This window comes from Mirounga angustirostris, unplaced genomic scaffold, assembly GCF_029215605.1.
Source record: "Mirounga angustirostris isolate CCGP_5_RB_7025 unplaced genomic scaffold, mMirAng1.0.hap1 SCAF_12, whole genome shotgun sequence".
NCBI classification, from domain to species: Eukaryota; Metazoa; Chordata; class Mammalia; order Carnivora; family Phocidae; genus Mirounga; species Mirounga angustirostris.
The window spans coordinates 106,635,089-106,642,711 of NW_026991720.1; the positions used below are offsets into that span (position 1 = coordinate 106,635,089).

At 39.7% G+C, this 7,623-nt stretch overlaps 1 pseudogene; it reads right to left on the minus strand.

Moving 5' to 3' along the window:
- Positions 1–322: 322 nt before the first annotated feature.
- On the minus strand, positions 323–1,298 carry LOC135362195 (glyceraldehyde-3-phosphate dehydrogenase-like; annotated as a pseudogene).
- Positions 1,299–7,623: the final 6,325 nt, after the last annotated feature.

The following is a 7,623-nucleotide window of genomic DNA, read 5'->3' on the forward strand; positions in this document are numbered from 1 at the left end:
AGAGGGAGAAGCAGACTCCCCGCCGAGCAGGGAGCCCGATGTGGGACTCGATCCCGGGACTCCAGGATCACGACCTGAGCCGAAGGCAGTTGCTTAACCAACTGAGCCACCCAGGCGCCCCCAGGATACTTTATTGATGGTACATGGCAAGGTAGGACTCCCCAAGCCCCTCCCCTTCTTTAGGAATCTGGGATAGAAACTGGAAACTGTGGAGGTCAGGGGATTCTCAGTTAGGGGGTGAGTTGGGGCAAGAACTCCCCAGCATCTGACAGCCTCTCTCTTCCTCTTGCTCTTGCTGGGGCTGGTGTTCCAGGGGGGTCTCTTACTCCTTGGAGGCCATTAGGACCATAATGTCCACTACTTGGTTGCTGTAGCCAAATTCATTTTCATACCAGGGAATGAGCTTGAAAAAGTGGTCATTGAGGGCAATGCCGGCCCTGGCACTGAAAGTGGAAGAGTGGGTGTCACTGTTAAAATTGCAAGAGACAACCTGGTCCTCAGTGTAGTCCAGGATGCCCTTGACGGGGCCCTCCAGTGCCTCTTTCACCACCTTCTTAATGTCATTGTATTTGGCAGCTTTCTCTATGCAGATCCATGCCTGACACATTGCAGGTGGGGACACAGAAGGCCATACCAGTGAGCTTTCTCTTCAGCTCAGGGATGACCTTTCCTACAGCCTTGGTGGCACCAGTAGAAGCAGGGATGATGTTCTGGGCAGCCTCTTGATCATCATGCCACAGCTTCCCAGAGGGACTGTCCACTGTCTTCTGGGTGGCAGTGATGGCATGGAGTCATAAGTCTTGAGTCCCTCCATGATGCAAAGTTGTCAAGGATGACCTTGGCCAGAGGGGTCAAGCAGTTGGTGGTGCAGGAGGCATTACTGACAATCTTGAGGGAGTTGCCATACTTCTCATGGTTCATGCCCATCACAAACATGGTGGCATCAGTAGGAGGGGCAGAGATGATGACCCTCTTGGCCCCACCCTTCAAGTGAGCCCCAGCCTTCTCCATGGTGGTGAGGACCCCAGTGGACTCTGCAATATACTCAGTACCAGCATCACCCCATTTGTTGTTGGCCGGACATCACTCCTGGAAGATGGAGATGGGTTTTCCATCGAAGAAAAACCAAATTTCCCTTTCTCAGCCTTGACTGTGCTGTTGAATTTGCCATGGGTGGAATCATCCTGGAACATGTAGACCATGTAGTTGAGGTCAATGAAGGGCTCATTGATGGTGACAGTATCCACTTTGCCAGAGTTAAAAGCAGCCCTGGTGACCAGGCACTCAAAATGGCCAAATCCATTTGCTCCAAACTCCACTGTCGTGTCTTGGGGACTCGGCTGGCACTGCACCAGAAGATGCAACTGTGTGTCGAATGTGGAGGAGGAGAGAGCCAGCATTTAATTTATTAATGTGCTCACACTATGTATATCAATGACTGGTGTGACTTTTGGGATGTTTCTTCATTTTGTGGGTCTTCATTTTCTCACCTGGAAAATAAATGGCATCATATATTATATGAGCTCTAAACTTTGTATTTAGGAGACAGTAGATTTTTTATTCAGTCCAAATCCGATAGCAAGGTGTTCAAGGCCTTTCATAGCTAGAAATCTTTAGTTATATTTTAATTTACTTTCACAAATCCTGTTGTAGTATTCACCATTCTCTAGACTTACAGATTGGGCCGGAAGCAGAAATGTAGTATGCTTAGCTAATCTCCACGCTTATCCCTATTTACAGTTCTTCCTGTATTTCCTATCCTGGTCAGTGGGATTACTGTTAACCTTGTCATCCTATGTAGCAGGCTCAGTGCTAAGTGCTTTACATGCATTCTTTTCTAATTCAGCCTCATGACAACCCTATGATATGTCAGCACTATTATTACCTCCATTTTACAGAGGAAACGGAAACCCGTAGAGATGAAGTCATTGCCCAGCATACACAGCTGAAATGAGTCGAAGCCAAACCTCTCACCCAGGAGTGTTTTCAAAGCATATGCAAGCCTTAATTTCTAGGTGATATTGCCTTCTCTCTATGCAGCTCCCAAGTCCTGTTGATTCTACCTCGTAAATAAGACTTGAGAGCCTTTCCTCATCTGTCCTTCCCTTGCCCTTACTTTAATTTAGATTCTTCATCCTCATCATCCAGACTATTGTGTGAGTCTCCCGTTTGGTCTTCCTGTACCTCTTCTCTCCTTGCCTAACATAGGAGTAGATGATTCAGATCATTTAATGCTTTCCTTACTACCTATAGGTTAAATTATAAGATTCTCAACATTTGTAGTCTGTCCCCAGTTTATATTACCTGCTCACTTTCATCTTGTATTATACTGCAGACTCCTTGAGTCTGGGGGCTAATATCTTTGTATTCCTTGCAATATTGTGGACATAACTGCTTAGAGAATGGTTGTTGACTTAATGAGGTAGACCTAGGCAGGTTCTTAGCTTGGCAATTCAGAAAATACTTTGCTAGAATTAAAATGAATTACTCTCTGTAGTAGCTATAGTAAGGTTATTTTAGTATATTAATAATTCACACATTATTATTTTCATGTAGTAATAATTCATATAGTCCTCCAGTAATATTAATTTGAATTAATCAGATTTCAAGTTATTACCTACAGTTGTTCTGAGTTCCTGTAGAATTCTTTTTTCCAGAAGGGAATTAACAGAATTGAGACATAACAAAAGCTTACACATTAGGTTTTGGACATTTATTGTGGTACAGAATAAAAATTAACAGTCATTGACTTCTTGGTAGAAATCTGATTGAGTCAGAAATTTATGTTATTTACTTTGTGTAAGTAAGTCTGTAATCAGGATCTTTTACGGTATTCAAAATGTACCAATGATTCATGAACCACCCCTAGAGATAATGCAGATAACTGGTGTAATCCTATACTTGGTTTTGTTTTAATTTGCAACACGTCTTTTTAAGTCTTTTTAAATCTAAACTTTTGGCAGATACATTGAAACATGGTAAAAATTATTGGCTGCCAGTTGTGACTTTTTTTAATAGAAATGTTTACATCATAAAAAGTTTCTTAACAGATGTATAGGTGGGTAAGTTTTCATGATAGATAAAATATTTAAAATAGGCTTCATTTAATATCTCCATAAGTGTCAATAACTGTATTTTTTGTGTGTTTATTCATGACTTTTAAAAATCGAGGTATAATTCACAAACAGTAAAATTTACCCTTTTACAGTGTGCAATTCAGTGGCTGTTAGTATATCCACAGAGCTGTATAGCCATCACCTATCTATAATTCCAGGAGATTTTTTTTACCACCCCACAAAGAAACCAATGCCCATTAGCAGGCACTTCCTTTCATGTCTCTGGCCAGCCCCTGTCCCTATTGATTTGCCTATTCTGGACATTTCATATGGATTTACACAATATGTGGCCTTTTGTGTCTGGGTTTCTTTCACTTAGCATGTTTCCAAGGTTTATCAATGTCATAGCATGTATTAGTTCTTCATTCCTTTTTATAGTGGAATCCTGCTCCATTGTATGGCTTTACCACATTGTGGTCATCCATTCATCAGTTGATGGACATTGGGAGTTTCCACTTTTTGACTATTACAAATAATGTCATTATGAACATTTGTACACAAGTTTTTATGTGAATATAGGTTCTCTTTCTCTTGGATATAATCCTAGCAGCAGAACTGCTGAGTAATGTGGTAAGTCTGTATTTAGCCATTTGAGAACATGCCAGACTGTTTTCCAAAGTGGCTGCGATATCTTGCATTCCCACCAGTGGTGTAGTGTATGAGGAGTCCAATTCTTCCATATCCTCACCAACACTTGGTATTATATGTCTTTTTGATGATAGCCATTCTAGTGGGGGAGAAATGATCTAAGATAAGTGAGTTTCCTTATAACATAGTATTAAATTAATGAAGGCAATAATTATTTTCCAGTTTGCAGAAAACTAACTCAATTTACATTTTCTTCTATAATTATTAAATAATTGAAACCTATTAATTATACCAGCTCCAGATACATAAAATTAAATGTTCTTTAAAAAGTTGCCCATGGGCGCCTGGGTGGCTCAGTTGGTTAAGCGACTGCCTTCGGCTCAGGTCGTGATCCTAGAGTCCCGGGATCGAGTCCCGCATCGGGCTCCCTGCTCGGCGGGGAGTCTGCTTCTCCCTCTCCCTCTCCCACTCCCTGTTTGTGTTCCCTCTCTCGCTGTATCTTTCTCTGTCAAACAAATAAATAAAATCTTAAAAAAAAAAGATAAATTAAAAAAAAAATAAAAAGTTGCCCATGTAAATGTTTCATAAATGTTTCTGGTACTCCATCACCTAAATACATGTGAGAACTACTATTTTTATACACTTAAGGCATAAGTGCTTAAGCTCACAGAACACTTGCTTTTTCTTTCATTGTTCATGTTGATTGTGAAAGAACAATTCTTTTGTCAATATATTCACATTGATTCAAATAGGATTAGAAGTGTAATTGAAAATAGCATTTTAAGTCTTTCCTTTTAAAAATATGCAAATGTTGCATTTTAGTAGGTTCACATAAATGGGTAAGGCAACTTTAATGAAAGGAAAATAAGCTATAATAAGAAATGTCTTGTGCTAGTTTTGGTAGTATTCACTGTATTTTAAGTAGACAAATACTAGTAAAGAATGAGCAAATAATGCTTTTAATCATTTTCTTCAATTGGACCGAGATAGCGCCAAGAAGCTTCTTTAAAGGCAGTTAGTGAGAGAGAAGGCAATTAGAGTACTTTGAATGGTTCTCTGTGCTAAAAGTCATACTTGGGCTTTTTGTTGATTTGGTTTTTTTGGTTTTTTTTGGGGGGGGGCAGCATATACAGCTAATTTGACTAATTTTCTCAAATATTTTTTGAGGATGTATGTAAGAATAAGGATTAAGTTTTAATATTAGAATAGGCCTTGTGCATGGGGTAACATGATTACTGTAGTAAAGAGCCTTTCTTTACCCAAGCTGCTGATTGGGAGTTAAGTAGACCTCAATCCATGCCTCTCCTTTAATAGTACTAATCACCAGTGTTCCTAAGGTTGTAAGAGCATAATTGTCGGTATTCTCTTACATAATGGGTAGGAAAAGTTGTTTTAATTGATAAATAATCTGTGTGTGGTAGTACATCTATATTCTTTTCCTTATTTGTTAGTAGGTATGATGTCCTGCAAACTAATCTTATAGCTCTTAGGTTACTAAGACATGTCTGCTCGGAATAATAGTGATATTTCTTCATATAGATAAACCTCGTTTCTTTTAAAGTAATGATTTACAGGGTGTCTGGTTGGCTCAGTTGGTTAAGCGACTGCCTTTGGCTCAGGTCATGATCTCAGGGTCCTGGGATTGAGCCCCGTGTCAGGCTCCCTGCTCAGCAGGGAGTCTGCTTCACCCTCTCCCTCTGCCCTTCCCCCCTGCTCCTGCGCACACTCTCTCTCTCTCAAATAAATACATAAAATCTTCAAAAAAATAAAGTAATGGTTTATGGTATTATCCAAATGCATTAAGAAGTTTTCTTTTTTTCATTAAGTAATCTCTGTGCTCAACATGGGGCTCAAACTCACAACCCCAAGGTCAAGAGTCACATGCTCTACTGACTGAGCCAGCCAGGTGCCCCAATCCAAATGCATTTTTTTAATGTTACATTAGTTGCTTAAAAGAAAAGAACATTTGCAGGGGCAGATGGCAGTAATGTGACATACTGGATGGTAAAGGATCCGTGCTAACATAGGTGCCTAGGCCAAATAAAATAGATAAGGAGGAGCTGATCGTGCTTGAGGATGAGAGTGACATCACAGTGGCATGGCAGAGGAGGCGTGAGTCCTGAGTTTCCCTCATTCAGGCTCATGTTAGGGCAGGTAATGGATTCTTTGTAAGTGTTGTATTACATTTGGGGTGTGTGTGTAGGCTTCCATCCTTAAGTCATACAATGTTAAGAAAAGACAAGATAACCTGTCTAGAAGATTCGGGGGTTGGAGCTACATGTTTCGTCATTGTAACATTTTAGGGTTATAATTTCTAAACAGTTGGAAGGATTTCCATCCAGAATAACTTGGAAATTCTGGGGAGATTCTCTGCAAATATATTATTTCTTTCAGTCAGTTCAGTTAATATCTGTACTCAATTTGCTGATTGTTTTTTAGAAGAAAAATGTATCTGCATAAGTGAAATTGGTTTGGCCTTTGTATTTAGGCAGGCTCTTCTTAAATTTTGTTATCAGGATTAGGTCAGTCTATAGAATGAGCTGATTAACTTTATATAAGGATTATGTATTATTTTAGGCTTTAACTTCTAAAAATGAACTCATCCTAAATGACTTTGAGGGTATATAGATAAGTGACTGTTTATTCCAGTCTCTGGCTTTGAGTCTCTTCAGATGGTCTTTGTCTTCTTGAAATACTTTTTGTAACGTATGTTTTCCTAGAGCCAAAACTCTGTAGATTTTTAAATCTTTAAAATAAATTTGTATACAGTATTATAGACTTTTTTTTTAAGATTTTATTTATTTGTTTGACAGAGAGAGCACAAGCAGGGGGAGCGGCAGGCAGAGGGAGAGAGGGAAGTAGGCGCTCCCCGCTGAGCAGGGAGCTGAATGGGACTCCATCCCAGGACCCTGGGATCATGACCCAGCCGAAGGCAGACACTCAACTGACTGAGCCACCAGGCGTCCCGGTATTATAGACTTAAAAAAAATTTCCCATATATGCAGTTATATCACTCTTTCATTTATGATGTTCCATAAGGCTCACTTTTTGATACCAGTCTTCCTGAAAGTGTCATGATGAAGATCACTACAAGAACAATGTTTAACTAGAAAATCCTCCTAAATATTGTTTCCTCTGTATAGTGGGATTGTGGGTAGTTTTAATTCTGTAACATTTTCTTCTCTATTTTGGTTCATTTTCTACAAAGAAAATAAACACGTAGTAGAAATAAACGTGATCTTAACTGCCAGGGCAGTGGGTCTGTACACAGTAGTTTTTCCTCTCTGCCCATCCCCCATTGTCAGTCCCCCGACTGGTTAAGCAAAAATGAGGATGGGTGCATAATGAATGTTTCTTCATGATTGCTTTCTTAGCTCACAACAGGGATTCTGAAGTATTCCATTTCATAAAGTAGCCAATTATAGACATACTGAAATCATCATTTTTTTGCTCCTGGAAGGATGGTCTTTGCTTACAGAGAGGAGAGAGAGATCACAGTGTCTTTCTTTCCTGAGCAGAAGTGTAAACTGTTGACTTCTCTTTCTCCTGCAAAGAGAGGACCTTGCTTACTTCTCCCAACTGCCCCTTTCAGGAAGAGGGAGGAATAAGAGAGGAGGTAAACTGAGTATAGTTAGTACTGACTGCAATAATGTGTCAATCCTGGAGATCTGGTGTGCAATTTTTAGGTAGTCAAAGTATGTAGCCATAAGGGATTCTATCTGGGAATTAAAGTGCAGTGAAGTCATTTGGCATTAGTTCATTTTGGAGTTTTGAGACAATTGACTGGCTTATTGCAAAATTTTAATTTGAAATCTGTTTTGAGGATTGATGACCTCTCCGAAAGATCTCTCGTAACTATTCCATTAGGACATGAGATTTATCCAAGTACTGATGCGTTAATTATACTGGTTTAGCTTCT